General features: G+C 42.4%; 1 protein-coding gene across 1 annotated transcript in view; it reads left to right on the top strand.

Moving 5' to 3' along the window:
* The first annotated feature begins 10,298 nt into the window (after nt 1-10,298).
* Nucleotides 10,299-16,910, top strand: part of TAB2 (TGF-beta activated kinase 1 (MAP3K7) binding protein 2) — a 68,746-nt gene continuing 62,134 nt past the window's right edge. The window contains exon 1 of the mRNA XM_075499024.1: nt 10,299-10,713. The gene's annotated coding sequence lies outside the window, so the exon portion shown is untranslated. The remainder of the gene's footprint in view (nt 10,714-16,910) is intronic.

Raw genomic sequence — 16,910 nt, 5'->3', positions numbered from 1 at the left:
GCCTCCTCTTGTGCAGCATGCTGTGTTACTTGTTCTTTATACAGGTACCTTATGAGTCTCAGCTGCAGCAGCTTAACACCATGTCTTAATTGTTTTCCACATCTGTTTTTCTTTCATTCTGATCTTCCTTTGTTTTTTCATGGTTAGAATAACTATAACTGAAATAATAACCAAAACCTAACTTTCTTTTCTGGGTCCTTTGTTGTATGTTATTTTGGGGTTTCTTCTCTCCTATATAAGCTGATGGGTAGAAGCTAGTTTAGATTTGAAAGTACTGATTTGTAACCCCAAAGATCCTAAAAGCACTAATCATACTTGAAACACACTTACTACTTCAACATTTATTGCATTGGGAATGCACAGGTGCTTTTGTAATTTAATATATGCATTGCCTTTGTAGACCTTCATTATTTGGAACAAAAATTTGTGCATAGTACTGTAGCAAGATTTCTGGATAGAAATATTACTCCTAAAAATAAAACCGAAACTCTCTAAATTAAAAACAAAGTCTGTTTATGCTGTTGGGCATCAGGTATTTACAAGCGAGCTGACAAGTGACTTATAAAAAAACAGTTACTAACAGTGGTTTAAATCTTCTGTTTTTCTGAGGGTGATGGTCTCACTAAAATAAATAGTCAGTGACAATTATTTTAATCAGTAACAGTTCAATGCATGTACAAATTTCAGATGACTATCAGATACTGGATTTTGGTAGCTAGGAAATTGAACCGGATGAAACCTCTATGGTTCATTGAACATAGTTCCATGAAGCTGCAATAATGTGGTTTTATTCCATTTTGAAACTGGTTTTCACTCCCCATTACTGTTGGAAGACTATTTCAGAACTTCATTTCTGTGATTAGAAACTTGTTTTTAATTTTTACTTTAACTGCAGCCCGTTACCCAGTACCGGGACTGATTCCGACAAAGATTAACTGAAACGGGTAGGAGTTTTGCTCGGAGAAGGGCTGATGATTAAGCTTTAAAATATGTAGTGCATTAGGAAAAAGCTCCCAAACTGGAGACCTCAACCTGGTGGGAATTTTTATGGTTCCATTACTACAGCTATTTAAAAACACAGCACCGAGTTAACTGTTGGTGAATCTGAACTGTCATTCTGGCCATCTCATATCTTAGCCTGGTATATGGGGCTGGTTTCTGTATACAGGTTAGCACATCTTGGCTTAGCTGGCCAGCTTGACTTAGCCCCAACCTTGCTGCTATTGCCAATAAATCAAACTTTCCTTTCTCCCACACTTCTGGTCAATGCGCAGGTGAGTGCTGAGACTTCTTTCCAGCACTGCCTAGACACAAAACCTGCACACATGCAGCACAACACGATTTCAATTTGTGCTCAGGTCTCCTGCCCATCGGTAGAAGATGACAGGCATACAATGGAAGTGAGACGTGACTGGCATCTGCTATGGGTTCCACGGTGCTTATTTCCAGCTCAACAGGTCGTACAGTGGTTTACTAGAAGTGTGCAATCTTAAAAACGATGCAACTTTAACCTGATTAGTGATATCCGTATACATCACTGCCATCACTGCAGAAATCAAAATGGGACCTCAGAAGTGTTGGTAAAGGGGTGAATTTTGAAGAAAAGGCGACCTCTGACATAAGAGGTAGGAAGAAGAATGATTTTGTTTTTTTCACAAACCCTGCTAATTAGAGTCCCATAACTGTCCAGAAGGATTACCGGAGAAAACATTCTCTTGGAGCCATTTTTCTTCCCATCGGTGATCTCATAACTTTTATGCAGTCAATAAATTTATTGTTTAATGTTTGTTTGTACTGTAGGGCATTGAGACCTTGAACAGGTCTTCACTGAGCAGCGGACTGTGCAAATAAGATATGAAAAGAGGACTGAGGAACCTGAGCTTTGAATCCCAGTGAAATCAGGGATTTGGTAACAGTGGAGCCATGAAACCTGTTTTTGCTACAGACCTATGTCTCAAGGCTGGCGTTCCCAGTGGATTCTTCCATGTGTAATAGGGGTGAAGGAAGCCCCATCTTTATTATTCCCTTTTGCAAGGACACTAGTGTCTCTCTTGGCACCCCAGACACTTATTTTCTGAAAAACTTGAGAATTACAAATGTGTCCATCTGGAACTGTCCACTGAGCTCAGAGGCTGTGGCTGGGAATGGGGGATGAGCACAAACACCTGCAGGCTGTGTACTCAGCAACCTTGTCCCCTTCGGAAAATTGGCTACAAGGAGAGGACTCCTAAAGATGGGAGAAAAAGTTAACTTGAAAAAAATTATTATGTCTTGCCTTTTGAATGAAGGATTTTCCTTTTGAAAATACAATGCACGTGCATCGCCTGGTGATTCAGGTGTGAAGTAATGCTAAAGGAATAAATGAAGCTTTTATTGTGAAAGAGTTTAACACGTTTTCTGTGTAAGGATATTAGTGAGAGGATTGCCCGTTGGTACAGCTCCACTGCTACTGGGAAGAGCAAAGCGCTAGTGCAGAGTAAGCTGCTGTGACCACTGGTGTCTCCATATATGACAGATTTGTTCTGAACGGGGCCAGATAGTACTGCACTTAAAACACCAAAGGAGCTATATCTGCACTAGAATTCATACATTGCTGCACTGTTATTAGCAACAGAAAGTTTTTACTGGAAAAAATAAAATTAACGTAGACAGCCTAGTAGAATTGTATCCGTTCTGGTTTTGCAAATAATGTAAGTTCTCTTTAAAGGCTAGACGTACAATACCACATATTTAGAGAGGTTCTTAGCATTAAAAGTAAATATGCATCAGTGCACAATGCATACAAGAGAATTAGTTAGCTGATAATTATTGTATATATGCAATTATATGATTTATTTGTTGCATAAATCATTTGAATGAGCAAATTCAGGTGCATGTGTGTAATGAAACTCAGTGTTTAGAAAGCTTGGCCTCCTGTCTCTCAGGGAATGCATTGGTGTCTCTGAAACAGCCAGGCTGTTACTAAACAGTGGGAAAACTGCTTTTGAAGCTTGTGCTTGCAAAACATTTTTTTCCTTGATGTGTAGTTTAATTTGCTTTCAGGGATGCAAGGATGCAAAAAATGTTTTTCATCAAATTAAGAAAAATGAAGGTGCTTCTGTAGCAGACTAATTAGATAGCTATCTAAAATAAATGTTTTGTTTAACGCCTGATTTCTTCTTTAAATACATAAATACCAGCTAGTGTTTTAAAGCTTCTGTCGCTGTGAATGGCTCTGCTGTCCCTCACGGCAAGCTACGTTTTTATTACTTCTTCCCAAGAAATTTATTTTGCTGACATGGGCCCTAATCCAGTAAAGTGTTAAAACATATGCTTAATTTTAAGCGTGCGAGTAAAGCCAACAGAACTGTTCCTATGCCTAAATTTAAGCACAAATTTGCATTTGGCTTAGCTAGGGTTATAGTTTCTGGGTTATGTTCTTGAGGATTGTGTGTATTTCGCAGAATGGGCACCCTCCTGATGGAAGAACAGACTTTCATGGGGTTTTAAGGTATTTTGCTATTTATCAGAAGATCTGGAGAAGAAAAATGTACCAACAAGTAAACACTAAAATTTTTGGACATTAATTAAATATGTACATTATGCATTCCTTTAAACATGTATGTTATGCAACTCCTAACAAACTTCCCGCACTTTCCTCTTCTACCTCTACGTGACATTGTAGTAGCTGAAAACAGCTGAGATATACTAGCTGGTTGTTTTCATGAATGGCCACCTTCTTTTCTGTATTGGTTTTCCTAGTTGTATTGAACATTTTAACTTGGAGACGGGATGACCTTTCTTAATTCTAGTGAGCTGATGAGTTAGAATTTCAACATTTCTTAATATTTTGTTCTGTGATACTGAAACATTTTTAACTGTGGGTACACACAAGGAAGCTTTTCCCACAGAAAAGGTAAAAGCTTGAGAGATGATGACTGAAACATAGCTCAACTTGGAACGTGAAAGTCACACAGGTAGAACAGGAATTTGGTGGTTTTGACACAGTAGCTAGAGGATAGCTGGTTACATAGTGAAATGTATTCCTGCAATTTTCACTCCTGCTGGCAATCTCAGACAGACCTAGGACATAGTGGACCTGGAATCTGAGCTGCCTTCTCCTTACAAGGGCTTGCATGAGATCCAGGAGGAAACAAACTGGTACAGTGAGTATATAAGCCTACACGACTGATTCTGTTTTATTACACTAGTGAGTTTTCTACAGAAAAGGAGAATCCGGTACCACTCTTCATCAGAATTTACTGTTTCTAATACGTATCAGCATTAGAAAGCTCTGAGTTACTTTTTTTTTAATATGGGCTGGCTTAAAGGCTTTGTGTGTTTCATTTGTACTATGCAAGCTGTCAAGCACCACAGCTGAAGAGAAGAAAGAATGCAGGGAATCTGTACTGAGCTTTAATTTTACTTAATAGCAGGCACAGGATTTGTTCAGAGAGTTTTATTATTGGGTGAGGAGTTAAGGTAATTACAGCAGTGGGGCAGAAAGCCAGAAGATGATGGAGAAATGTAATACCATGAACCATTCAGGTTTAGAGAGTACTTTGGGTTATTTTTAAAAATATACTAGCCACCTACCAATAACCTCCTCCACATTTGGGGGAAATTAAACACAATATAATTATTGCACCTTGTGTGCTAACATATATAATAAGTATATTGCAGTTTGCACTCTCACTCTCACATTTACAAAGTGTGTAAAGGAAAGGGATTTGGCTGAAGTCAATGAGACAGAAGAGGTTAAAATCAGTAGCTGGAAAATGAAAGAGCTGTAAGATGTTCTGCAAGGGTTTTTACTATGAAAACATTCATGCCTGATTTGAATCTGGACAGGAAACTCATTTGTTGGGACTTCAAGGTAGGTTTCCTGTCTCAAATCAGCAAGTTATACCTGTCCAGAAAAACACTTAAGCCCATTCTTTGCCTCAGGTTTCAACACAGCGTAAAGTTTAAGCAAGTGGTTGAAAGGTAGCCTGAATAAAGATGGACTTTAGCAAAAGACTAGATGTTTTGCTGAATCAAGACCCTAAAGACATGCAGTGACTATATACCAGTATTATATAAATCTCAAGAAAAGTGGAAATTTATTTTTATCATTACTTTCTACTGAATTTCCCACAAAGCATAGGAAACAGTGGATTTGGGAAGAAACATAACCAGTATTTCTTCTGAAGTATCTTGGAGCCTCAAATGGTCTTGGCTTTCTATATTTCATGTCACTGAGTTATCAAAAAATAGTTTCATAAAGGATGCATACGGTAGCATTAAATAATGCTAAGTTTGTTTCTCTAGTAGGTATTGACTCAACTGTATGTCATGTGAACATATATGAGCTTTTATTAATACGTTTTTAATTCTCTTATGTAGAGCACTGAAAGATCTGCAAATTGTTGATGCTATCAACCATGCGCTTTTTCCGACTTAGTCAAAAGATTGATTTAATATGGCAGTCTTTCCCGGTTTTAAAACAATTATTTAAAAAACTTCAGAATTGCTTTGGCATGATATTTTCCTTCAAGTGTAAACATTCTTCTAAGACACTCATGATCAATATAAATGAATGGGTTTTTTAAGATACTGAAAAAAGAAAAAAAAGTCTTACAAAGTCTCCAAAAACATATTATTTTGGTATGTCAGATTAATACATAGCCTACAGTAATGCTCCACTGTAACACAGCTCACTATGCTTTTAAAATTGAAATGCCAGGGTAGGCTGTCTCTCTCAATGGATTTCCCTTATGCAAAGGCCTTGTCCAAATCTTGCAAGGCTGCTAGAACTCATGAACCACTAAGGCACCTCTTAATCATATCCTTATCTCAAATGTCATGTTTGCTCTCTACTCCTAAATAGATGATCTGTTAGGAAGTAAAAAAGCTGGTGCTATCTTGAAGAAAGGAAGGGAGCAACCTGGAAAACCAGGGGAGTCTCAACAGTGATAGCAGAGCTGTTTGTGTTCTGTGGATTGAAAAGAAAAACATCAGGGCACAACAGCTTTTCGTAACTGCACGCATGTGCAATCTAAGCAACCGGAGTTCACTATGGTCTTTGAATAATTTGCCCTGAAACCCATGCCTTTACCAAAACATTTTCTTCTATTTGAATGATTATACTTGTTTGTTATTTTAGGATTGTTCATAAATTCCGAGCTCCTAGAGCTGATGTTTCTGATTAAAGAAACGTGTTTTGGGCTCAGTTTGTATTTTAAACCAGACTTAGAATTACGCTGACATTTAAAACAGAAGGAAAAGATAGTAAACTAGAATATTGACACTAGTTTCCAACACACTCCTCCAAATAAACATCAATAGCTGGACTAATCCTACACTGGAAACAAAAAGGGTTTTTTTAAAGCTATTACATGATATAAACACTCATAGTGGGGTAGGGGAGACAAGTGCTGAGAACCTTCACTTGAGCAAAGCTATGCTGTGTATTGATCACAGCTTTGGCTTTATGCTGAGGCTCTGCAGTTGAATTTACTTCCAAATCCAGCATTATCCACTTCTCTACACCAGGCTGGTCAAATTATTGTACTATGGCACACAGCTGATAACTTCTAGATAGAACAGGAAAAGTACAATGCACAAATCTTGTGAAATAAGGTGAATTTCTGTATTTCCTTGTCACATTATTAATCGAAATTCTAATTGTTTTTATAGGAGAAGCTGTGGATGTAACCTCAGACTGGGAGCTTCCAAGGACTGTCCTTTGGCCAGTGAATGCTACCTCTGTTTTTGTCAACCTGAAGACTGACAGACTTTCTGTCTAGAAGAATGAAAAACAAATTGCCAGGTGAAAGTTCAAGGGAAAAGTGGTGTTTTTAAAGCTGCCAATATTACCTTTTTCCACTGCGGAAAACTAATTTTAATTCTAGTTATTTCATAATTTCAGAAATAATTATGCCAGTTGTTGTGGATTAGCTTTAACTGGGCTTGTTCTCTTACCTTTTCTAAAAAGCATTCTCAGGAAATTTCAGCATCAGAAATGTCAGCACCAAGCTGACAGAATTGACTGTACTTTGCAGAAACGGTTTTCCTGTACAATATGTTTAGAATAATTCCCCAATCCTATTTATAATTTCACTTTCTAGCAGCGAATAATATAAACAGTCTGATGAAGGTTTTAAAAACATGAACTCATACCTTGTATGGCCAAAAAAATGGGTAATATCTAAAATCTGCAGGGAAAGAAGCAAGGCTCTGAATAGATCAGACTGCTGGGCAGGCTGCTCTCTGTGCCTCACTGGTGACTGGAGCCTTGATTTGCACCACGATAAGGGTTACACCCAGATTTTAATATTAGATAGATCCTCCTAGTTCTTGTTACAGATACATGGGAAAAGAGTTCTTTTCTGAATCTCATTACATAGAACTATTTTCCTAAATACATTGATCTTTGATTTTGGAAAGGTGTTAAAAAATGATTCAAAATTAGCTGCTATAGAGGAGAGAAGAGCAACTTCGGCAACGAGCTCAGACATAGATGCAGTGTGGAGAGTCTGGGAGAGGGGGGAAAGGACCGTGCAGCTCACTCACATGATCCCAGTGCTTAAGCATTGCAGTAAATACTGCTGATGGAGCAGTGAGAGATGGTCTTCCACTTTCCTGTGGCAAATCCCTGTTTTAGCAACTGTAGGCAAAAGGGTCAAATATTTAACTTGGTATTAAACTTAGCAAAATAAACTCAGTTTCTAGTGCACAAAACGTATTCGCGTAAGTATACTATCCTATCTGTCTGAAAGGTCAGGTATGGCTTAGCAAAGTTTGAAACGGTTGTACTGGAAGAGTTGAACAGCAGTGTGCTTGAGCAGATGACTGGGCAGATCGTGAATTGTCTACAGCATGGGTCGCAAAAGAGAAAGGTTTGATTAACATATCTGAACAATTACAGTGGAGCACCCCCAGTACAGCTCCCTGTGATCTGATGTTTCCATTGCCTCTTCTTTCTAGATGCCCCATTACCCATTTTTGTAAGGGACTATATTCATTTCTGGCTGGGTTTGGGGAAATACTATTTTGTTTATAATTAACAAATTTCAGCAGATTCTCTGCCCTGTATAACCTTGACTCAAGATAGGCTTGGTAATAAACTTTGGATACATGTGTTTCATGCGCCATGCTGCTGATGTACAAAAGACCTGCAGAATTCTCTGCTGTAGCGTGTGAAAACAACTGATTCTTATTGGAATGTATATACACAACTATATTTCCATTTTTTGTGAGGGAAGAAACCTGTGTTCATTTTTCCCTTTTTTCCCTCCCAACATAACAACTCACTATTAGACTCATTGGTGTCGTGTCCTTCCCTGCCTACTCCAAGCAAAGCTAGTCGCTGCAGTTGCTTACCCTGGGATTCTCGCTGTTTGACAATTTTAACTAAATGCAGTTGGGAGTGGTTTTTTTGGCTTGTTAACACTTTCATTTGGAAAATGCCTTTTCAATTATTTTGGAAAATATCCATTGTTGCAATGGCAAAGTCAACTTTATTTCTTCTAACAGAACACTTAGCCTAAATTGTCACAAATAATTTAGTTCCTGCCTAGCACATGTTAGGTTTTTATTAGTTTATGTCATTTTACCTCACAATTGTCAATTGGCCAGTCTGACAGCTGATGTCTTGTGAAGAAAGTATGGCACTCTCTCATCACACCATTGCAATGGATAGCACAGCTTTTAAGGTTTGAGATGACTATGGCCTGGCAGTTTTGTAGGTCCTTTCATACACTGGAGCTTGCTGGAAAATCACTGGTGCCTCTGGGAGTTAAGGTGGGGAAGAAAAATCTCCCAACTGATTTCTGCACAGCACCGCTGTTGTATGGGGAAATCTGAAAGCCCCACCACATCCCCACATTCCCTGCCAGGCCCCATTCTAGGTTGCGGGGTTTCAGTTTTCCTTCTGCTACAGGTGATAAAGATTACTTTTAAACAATTTCTGTTTCTGGCTGTATTTTGCAGATTAGGATTACCCAAGAAGAGATGGATGCATTGTCCATTGTTAGACAGCACAGGCAGCACCTGCTCGCTGCACAGAGGAAGGAGGATCCAAGAGATGCAGGAAGAAAGGAAATACAGGAAGACTAAGAAAGAGTAAGCGGTGCAAGGTATCACACTCCCAAAACCCAACCAATTTACGAGATGATTTTACAAACTCATCTGAAAGTTGTCTTTTCATTTAAGATGAAACTTTCTGAACAATGGAAACAAAAAGACCTACTTGAATGTCCCACTAAAATCAAGGATGCCTGTCTTTCTACCCAAGAAGGAATTTGATCCCAGATTTTCAAGTGTGCATGTTAGGACCCATGGGGCCTCCTCCCCCCGAGGCCGGCAAGGCTCCCTTCCTATGGATCATAGCCTCCCTGGCCCTGCTGACTGGGTTGGGGATCCCTTCCGCAGGTGTTGGTGGCTGCCGAGCTGAGTGGGGAAGAGGGCTTCACCGGCCAGTGCACGGGCTCCTGCTCGCCTGTTGGCATTTTGGAAAGAATTAGGCCGAGCTATACCTCAGAGGGCTGATGGAAATCACGCGCTCTGTATAAAGCATGAAGAAATGTAGAGAGAGCACCAGCATTTCTGACAGAAAGTGCCTGGCAATTCCCTCTCAAAATAACTGTTTTGGATATAGGGGTGGGTTTCTTAATTAATCCTGCTTCTCCTAGCTTCTTTTTCCCCTTGCAGATGCTACCCTCTGTGGTGGCCGCCCTTCCTCCCTCAGCTCTCAAACCCCGCTTCGCTTCCCGCCGGCCTCCCTTTTCCCAGGCGGGCGGCCCACCTACCCACTCTCCGCCGCCGCCTCCCTCCCCTGGCGCCGGGCCCGGCGGAGCGGCGGCCACAGCCGGCGGGGGAGGGGAACGGCAGCCTGCGGGGCAAGAAGGGGCGAGGGAAAAGAAGGGGCTGAACGGCCGGGGCGGGGCGCAAGCGCCCGCACACCGCGGCGCCGAGGGTCGCCGGGCCGGGCCGGGCCGCGGCTCGCCGGCGGCCGCGCAGCCCGGGGGGACGGGCGGGGAGGCGGGGTCCGCCGTCGCCCAGGCGGCGGCCGTTGCCCCACGCGCTCGGCGCGCGTGCAGCGGGGGGCGGGGCAGCCGGCGCGCGGCGCGAGACGCCCGCCCCCGCCTAACGGGGAGGCGGTGGCGCCCCCTCCGCCCGCCCGCACGGCGCGCGGCGCAGCCCCCCCCCCCCCTCAGGCCCCACCCTGGGGGCGGTGGCGGCGGAGGCCCCGCCCCCGCGGCCCCCTCCCCCCCGGCGCCCATTGGCGCGCGCCGCATCCCGTTAGCCCTCGGGGCCCGGTCTCGCGATGCTGGGCCGCCGCCGCCGCCGCCATATTGTGACACTATTTTGATTTGGAGCGCAGCGAGCGGGGGGAGGGGGGGGGGCCGGGAGCGACGCGCAGCCGGAGCGGTTCCAGCTGAGGACGGGAGCGGCGCCGCAGGCACCCACCTACCCACCCCCGGCCTCCCCGCCTCTCCCGCCCGCGGCGGCAGCACGGACTCCCCCCTTCCCTTCCTCCTTCTCCTCCTCCTCCTCCCCTCCCGGAGCGGAACGGCGGCGGCGGGAGGCTGCGGAGCGGGTCGGGTCGGCGGGGTCCCCCCTGCCGGGCGGAGGCGGCGGCGGCGCTGGTGGCGGCGGTAGTGGCGGCGGCTGCCGTGGTGGGGGAGGCGGAGGAGGAGGCGGAGGAGGAGGAGGAGGAGGCGGAGGAGGAGAAGCAGCAGCAGCAGCAGGGTAAGGCTGACCCCGCCGAGGCGGGCCTGGTGGCAGCTCCCCGGGCTGGTTTCCTGGCGGGGCAGGTCCCATCCCCGGGGGGCTGCAGGCTGAGGCGCGGGGGGCTGGGCCGGCCCGCAGGCCGGAGAGGGGCAGGGGGCCCGAGGCGCTCCCGGAGCCCCTCGTCTCGCCCCGGGCTCTGCCAGGGCGAGGTCAGGGGAGGCCTGTGCGCGGGGAGGGAGCAGCCCCCGGCACCCCGCTCATCCCGGCGTGGTGGGGCGGGGTGGGGGTGGGAGTCAGCCTCCCCGGCGGGGTGGGGAGGGCAGGGACGGGAAGCCGCCGCGCAGCGGGGCGTCCAGCGGGAGATGGAAACTTACTTTCCTTCGCGAGTCGCTGAAGCTTCCCCCGCGCGGGGAGGGACCCGGGCCCGCGTGTCGGGGGGCGCGGGGCGGCGTGCGTGGCAGCGCCCCCGGCCCGCCCCGCGCGGGGGGCTGCGGCGGCCCGGGGAGGAGCGGAAGGAGCCTGCCAGCGGGCTCGCCTTGCTGGGGAAGGGAGGGAGGGAGGGAGAGAGGGGGGGCTGGCCTGGCGCCTAGCAGGTGACAGGTGTGAGTGCGCTGGGCGAGACTCCGCCATTTGAGGATGAGTAACGAAGTGTCGGAGGTGCGATTTTTGGGTGCCTGCTGTCTTTGCGGGGGCTGGCTGGGCTCGATTCCGTATATAGTATATTTGGGAGTTCAGTTTCCATTATTCGAGTCAGTTTAATTTTTGAGTAGAAATTCTTGAAATGGTTCTGATAAGAGGTATTTCGAAGAGAGGAGATGCATACGGTTTCTTTTTTCTTCTTCTCTTTTTCTGTTTTGTCCTTCTGGGAGACCTGGGAGTGCCTTGCGGAGGTGTGTAGTACTGTGTCTCATTCATTGAAAGGCTTGTATTAAAAGTCTGAACGCTCAGTCCTGTTAGATGTTGCAGGGCCTTCAGGCTGGGGACCTTGCGTTCTTTGTACTGTGCCTGGTAGCTCAGCAGACCCTGCTTTCTGCCCAAGACCTGTAGGTGTTTCTGTGTTAGTGGTAGTATGCACATACTTAAAAAAGGAATTCTGAAGGAATACTTCTTAGCAAGGAGTAGGTTTCAGTTGTGGCTTTCTAGTCATCATAAGTTTAGGGTATTTGATATAGACTGAATACAGCTGTTTCTGAAGTTCAGCTGTAGAACACTGAAGATGGTGTTGCATATAATTTTCAGTGCTCTGACTTATGTAGATGTTTAATTCAGAGTCATTCTCTTAGACAGTTCAGATTGTTTTGTATCATAACTTCAGCCATGAAAATGGTACTGCACATGCACTACGGTAAAGAGGGCTAGCAACTCTATAGCAATAGCACTATATTAATGATTGACCACGACTTGCTGAAATCGGGAACAATTTTCAGCTTAGCTAATGATTTACCAGATAACCAGGCATTTGCATTTCATATACATATTTCAATTATTTATTCTTTATTTGTATTATTGTAATTGGGTTTTGTCAAACCTCAGAATTCTGATATCTGCTTTTGGCAAGAGGGAAGTTCCACTGACAAATTAGGAGACACGTGTCATCAGCTTCAGGAAGTTCTGCCCTTCAGTTTAAATGAAAATTTCAGTCACTTGTGGCTGTTATCCATATGTTAAACTTACAGAGGCTTGTCTGTAGATAGCACCTTGGATTGTGCTGCAGTGGAATGAACGCTGAGCTGACTCTCGATTTCTTTTAAAAACTGAGAAGACCTGGCTGGTTTTTCTCATGTTGCTTCACAGGAGAACCTGCAAAGGGGAAGAGGGGAGGAAGGCTGTCAGAGGAGGTACTCTGTTTCGGTCATCCCAGTTTTGTTTCTGAGAGATGTTTGATAAGGCATCATCCCTATCATTATATCTGGGGGCAGTGCCATCTTCTTGCTGTGCTACCCTTGCTTGCACCAGCTTTCAAAGACTTTGTGAAATGTAAATCATTTTCCTTCTCAACATCAAGAGAAGTCAAAGGGTTCTTCTCTCTTCCTTTAAATTTGCCGATATAAAAATAGAATTCTTGAAAATGGGTATTCTTCCTACGACAGTGTCCTCGTAGAAACTTCTCTTTTCCAGCAGTGACAGGATGGAAGAAGGTCGTGGTTTTTTCTCACCATGGCATTGCTTTGAAGGCTGAGGTCCTGTGTTGTTTTGTAATGGTCTTTGGCTTTATAGATAACTGGTATGCTTTTCAAGCCTTATAGAATTAAACCTGTCATCTGTTGAAGAGATTATTCTCAGCAAACTTATATATTTTTTTTGCTAGGGAGCTTAAAAAGCTTTTGGCAAACTGTTTCTTTGGAAAAGTGTACTTTGAAACATAAAACTAGATTGCTCTTCATCCTATTGCAAGTGCCGCCTCCTTATCATGATCTCCCTGGCTGGAAACACTGGAAGAAATAAGTTGGTCAGATGTAACCTCAAGTTTATGAAATGACTGTAAATTTAGGACTGAGGGATCAGGCTGATCTTTTCTGAACTGCTGCAAGCGGAATGCTGAACGATGTTGCTGTTGGTGCTTTTACAGGAAATAGAACAAAAATTCCAGTGATTCAGAACTGGATTTTTTTTAAAGCTATACTCAAAACTCAAATATTTAAATGATTGAAATGAAAGTTAACTTTTTTTCCCACTAATGTATACGTGATTAAGTTGGGGTTTTTTTTCTCTTTAATAGCATAGTAGGTTATCTCAACTGGAAAAGTATATGCTTTCTATTTCAAACAGGAAAAATGCTGGTGGATGTTCTAAAACTTCTTGAGCCCTGCTTAGCAAACTGATCTGGATTGGATTCCACGTATTTAAAAATGCAACTGTGAGAGCAAGAAAGCTGTCAGATTTACAATCAGATAATATTTTTTTATAAACTCTTAATTGTAGTCAGAGGCTTCGGTATAATGGTTGTTTCAGTTTCACCCTCTCTTGAGAATGCTTACCAAAAAATCACTGTCATAATATTAATGCTGTCCCTGACAAAAGTTTTTGTAGACCTTTTTCCTAATTTTAGTAAAATTAGGAACTTATTGAACTGATCAGCAAGCTCAACGCTCATGCAAGAAAGTATTTCAAACAGTATACAGATGTTTACTGAGTTCTTTCTAGATTGGTGTTATGCTGCCTTTAGATTTTGCTGTTCCTTAATCAGTAGTAATCAGGTTCTAGTGAAACCAAGTGAAATAGCTTGACATAACTGAAGTTGAAAGATCTGTGTGGTTTGTGTATGGTATCCTCGTATTCTTGGAACATGTCTGTTGTTAAATGAATGGCATCACTCAGGATATTCTTGTTGCCATAGGTGCCATTAAGGTGTAGTTAAATAGTTAATATTTTTAGAATGTGTTAGACTACTTTGGTGGCAAGAAGTTAAGCATAACTTATAGTAATGTGCTAAATAAACTTTGTTTAAGTTAGTATCTGGCCACAGGATTTTACAAAAAAATGGGGTTTTTTATTTAAAATATGCATTATATTCTTAGAAAAATGCTATGTGTAATCAATTTTTGTAGTAATATGGAAAATGTATAGCTCTTTCCTATTCTGAGTACAAATGAAGATCAAATTTCACTGTCTTTAATGATGAGTGGTTTAAAACTCATTCAGATCCTGGTTGTGCTATGAGCAGAATTTAATTTTTCCATTTTTTAAAAATCAGTGTTTCAGAATGGATGTAAAACTTGTGCTCCCTTTAGTGTTTAGAAAAGCATTAAGTTAGGAACACACGGTGGTAGGGGAAAAAACCCCATACATTTCTGTAGGTTGCATATATGAGTTTTTAAAAAATGAATAAAAAACCAAACCAAAACCAAACAACCCAAACTGTACACCTATTAGTCATGTCATTGTTAGGCTTGCTAGAATTTACCAAAACCAGGACAAAGCCACTATGTATGCTCACTACTTTGATGATTTTCTTAAGTTAGTTAAACACTCAAATGCTACGTATCTAAAGCTTGTTCCAGAATTAATCAAATCTGGTGCTATGCGCATGCTGGCTGGTTGGTCTGCTGGGGCTGCCAGTGGAGAAGGCAGGGTTCCACCTGCTTTTCTACTCATTGAAGGCATGAATTCGAGTTTCTTTTTTCTACAAAGCTGCCAGTTCTCACAAAATTTGTAGAAGCCTTTTTTTATCTTTGAGACTTTTACACCTCCTTTAAAATGCACTTGGAAATGGTTGAGGGATGCAAATACTTATTAACAGGACAAATAGAACATGTAAGTGCAGTTTCTTTAAGAAACCTTAGTTAATTAGACATGCTAGAAAATAAATCTTTGCAGTTTAGGAGTTCAGAATCAACTGTTCTCACATGGATAAGATGTTGAGATGCGTCTATTTTCTGTGTGTTTTTTTTTTTAAAGAAATAGAGTTGCTGTTGGTTTTTATATATTTGTGTGTAGTGTATAAACCATCTCTAATTCACTGTTCTAAAGACACAAAACTTGAGCAATTATGTTTTCTTTAATCCTGTATCTCAATACATTTTGAGCTCATCAGCTAATTTCAGCAAAGAAATTAGCCAAGGGGCAAGGTCTCAAAGACTTTACATTCTAATAATGTTTAGCAAGCTTTGTTAAAATTGATGGCTTCATTGAGTAAGATCATCTCTTGAGGGGAAAGTTTTGCATGAGTGTAGCAGTTACCTGTATTTAGCCTGCCAGTAGGCCAGCAAACAGTTGTCTGTGGGGTAAGAACTAGATATGAAGTGCAGTACTCTTTCTTCAGCCAGTAGTTAGAGGACATGAGAGGTTAAGTATATTGTGGCTAGTGCTTGGAAGAGAGGGGTAAGATAATAGGCATCTGGGATAGAGGTGGAATGTGACTACTTGGAACATGGGGCATGGCTGAGACAGAATGCAAATCTATGGGAAATGGGGCTTTGTTAGTTCTGCTATTTATGGGACAGTGCCTTTAAGGGGAAGGCTAGCAGCACCTGCCAGTTTTGGTTTACTAAACAAAAATCATGTTACAATAAGTCCTTAAGAAGATGAAGACCAAAAAAAAGAAAAGGGAAAAAAAAGGGTGAGAGATGTAAGGTAGCTGAGCAGACCGCTGGGCTGCTAAGACTGTGTTGTAACAGTGGCACGCTTTTGACTACAGTGATACAAACTCTTAGGGCGAGGTGGCTGTTAGATGTTTGGTGATATTGTTGCTTCCACGCACACAGAGGCCCTGCTTCTGCATATGTGTTTGTATGGGTCTGATTCAACACATGATTTCCCTAACACCTGGACTGACACAGTGCATGTAGCAGCACAGGGCAAGAATGTGCACGAGTAAGGGAGGAGTTAAGATGTGTAAGAAATACCTGTTGTTCTCAAACTACTTTATCAAAAACATTATTTTATTGTTACATCGTATTTAGTTACAGTTTCTTTAGCTAACATGACTTAGATGTTCGTTTCATGGTAATAGTATAATTCAGTGATGTCTCTGTTGGGCTGTTGCATGCAATGGTATGTTTGATGTACTCCCAGGTCTAATAGATTTATCTGTGAAGATGAGCTATGGTAGTATCAAGTTGTTTCAATAAGCCTGAAATGATGTGCTTTTTATTAAAGATTTATTGCAGACTAAAGATTTTATGTAGTTCATTGAATCTTGAAATAAGTATTTATCTGGTATACCTCTATTTTGTAGATAATGCTAGTAGAAATGGAGAAGAAATCGCTGGCAGATGTGAAATAATCTTAACAGCAAACTTTTAATTTTATTTGCTGCAGCATATCTTTATTCTTCAAGAAGATGTTATCAGGTATTTTCATAGGTGACTTGTAGAAAGATTGAGTATAAATATGTTTAGGGAATAATTCTTGGGAAAATTCTGAAAGGCCATCAAAGCTAGGGCTTTAGTATGCATTTTTCAAAGAAAATTGCGTTATATGTGTGTAAAAAATCTCATTTGTTGATCCATCTGTTTATCAATATGTTCTCGGAATGTCTTTTTCAGCAGGGTAAACTAACTGAAAAAAAAAATACAGTAGGTTTCAGAATCTAACCACCCCACAAGACATTAGTACTTGTTACTGATCCGATGCCTCAGAAGCTATGACTGATATGTACATCCAGATAAATCATCTGTTTTCCTGAGCTGGGGGGGGAGGGATCAATTTCTACTTAATACTGAGGTTAGAAATGCAGAAAAGTATTTTGCCATCTAAGTCCTAAGCCTGATTTC

The sequence above is a fragment of the Mycteria americana genome, chromosome 3 (assembly GCF_035582795.1).
Source record: "Mycteria americana isolate JAX WOST 10 ecotype Jacksonville Zoo and Gardens chromosome 3, USCA_MyAme_1.0, whole genome shotgun sequence".
NCBI lineage: Eukaryota > Metazoa > Chordata > Aves > Ciconiiformes > Ciconiidae > Mycteria > Mycteria americana.
This window is presented reverse-complemented; position numbering and strand designations above follow the sequence as displayed.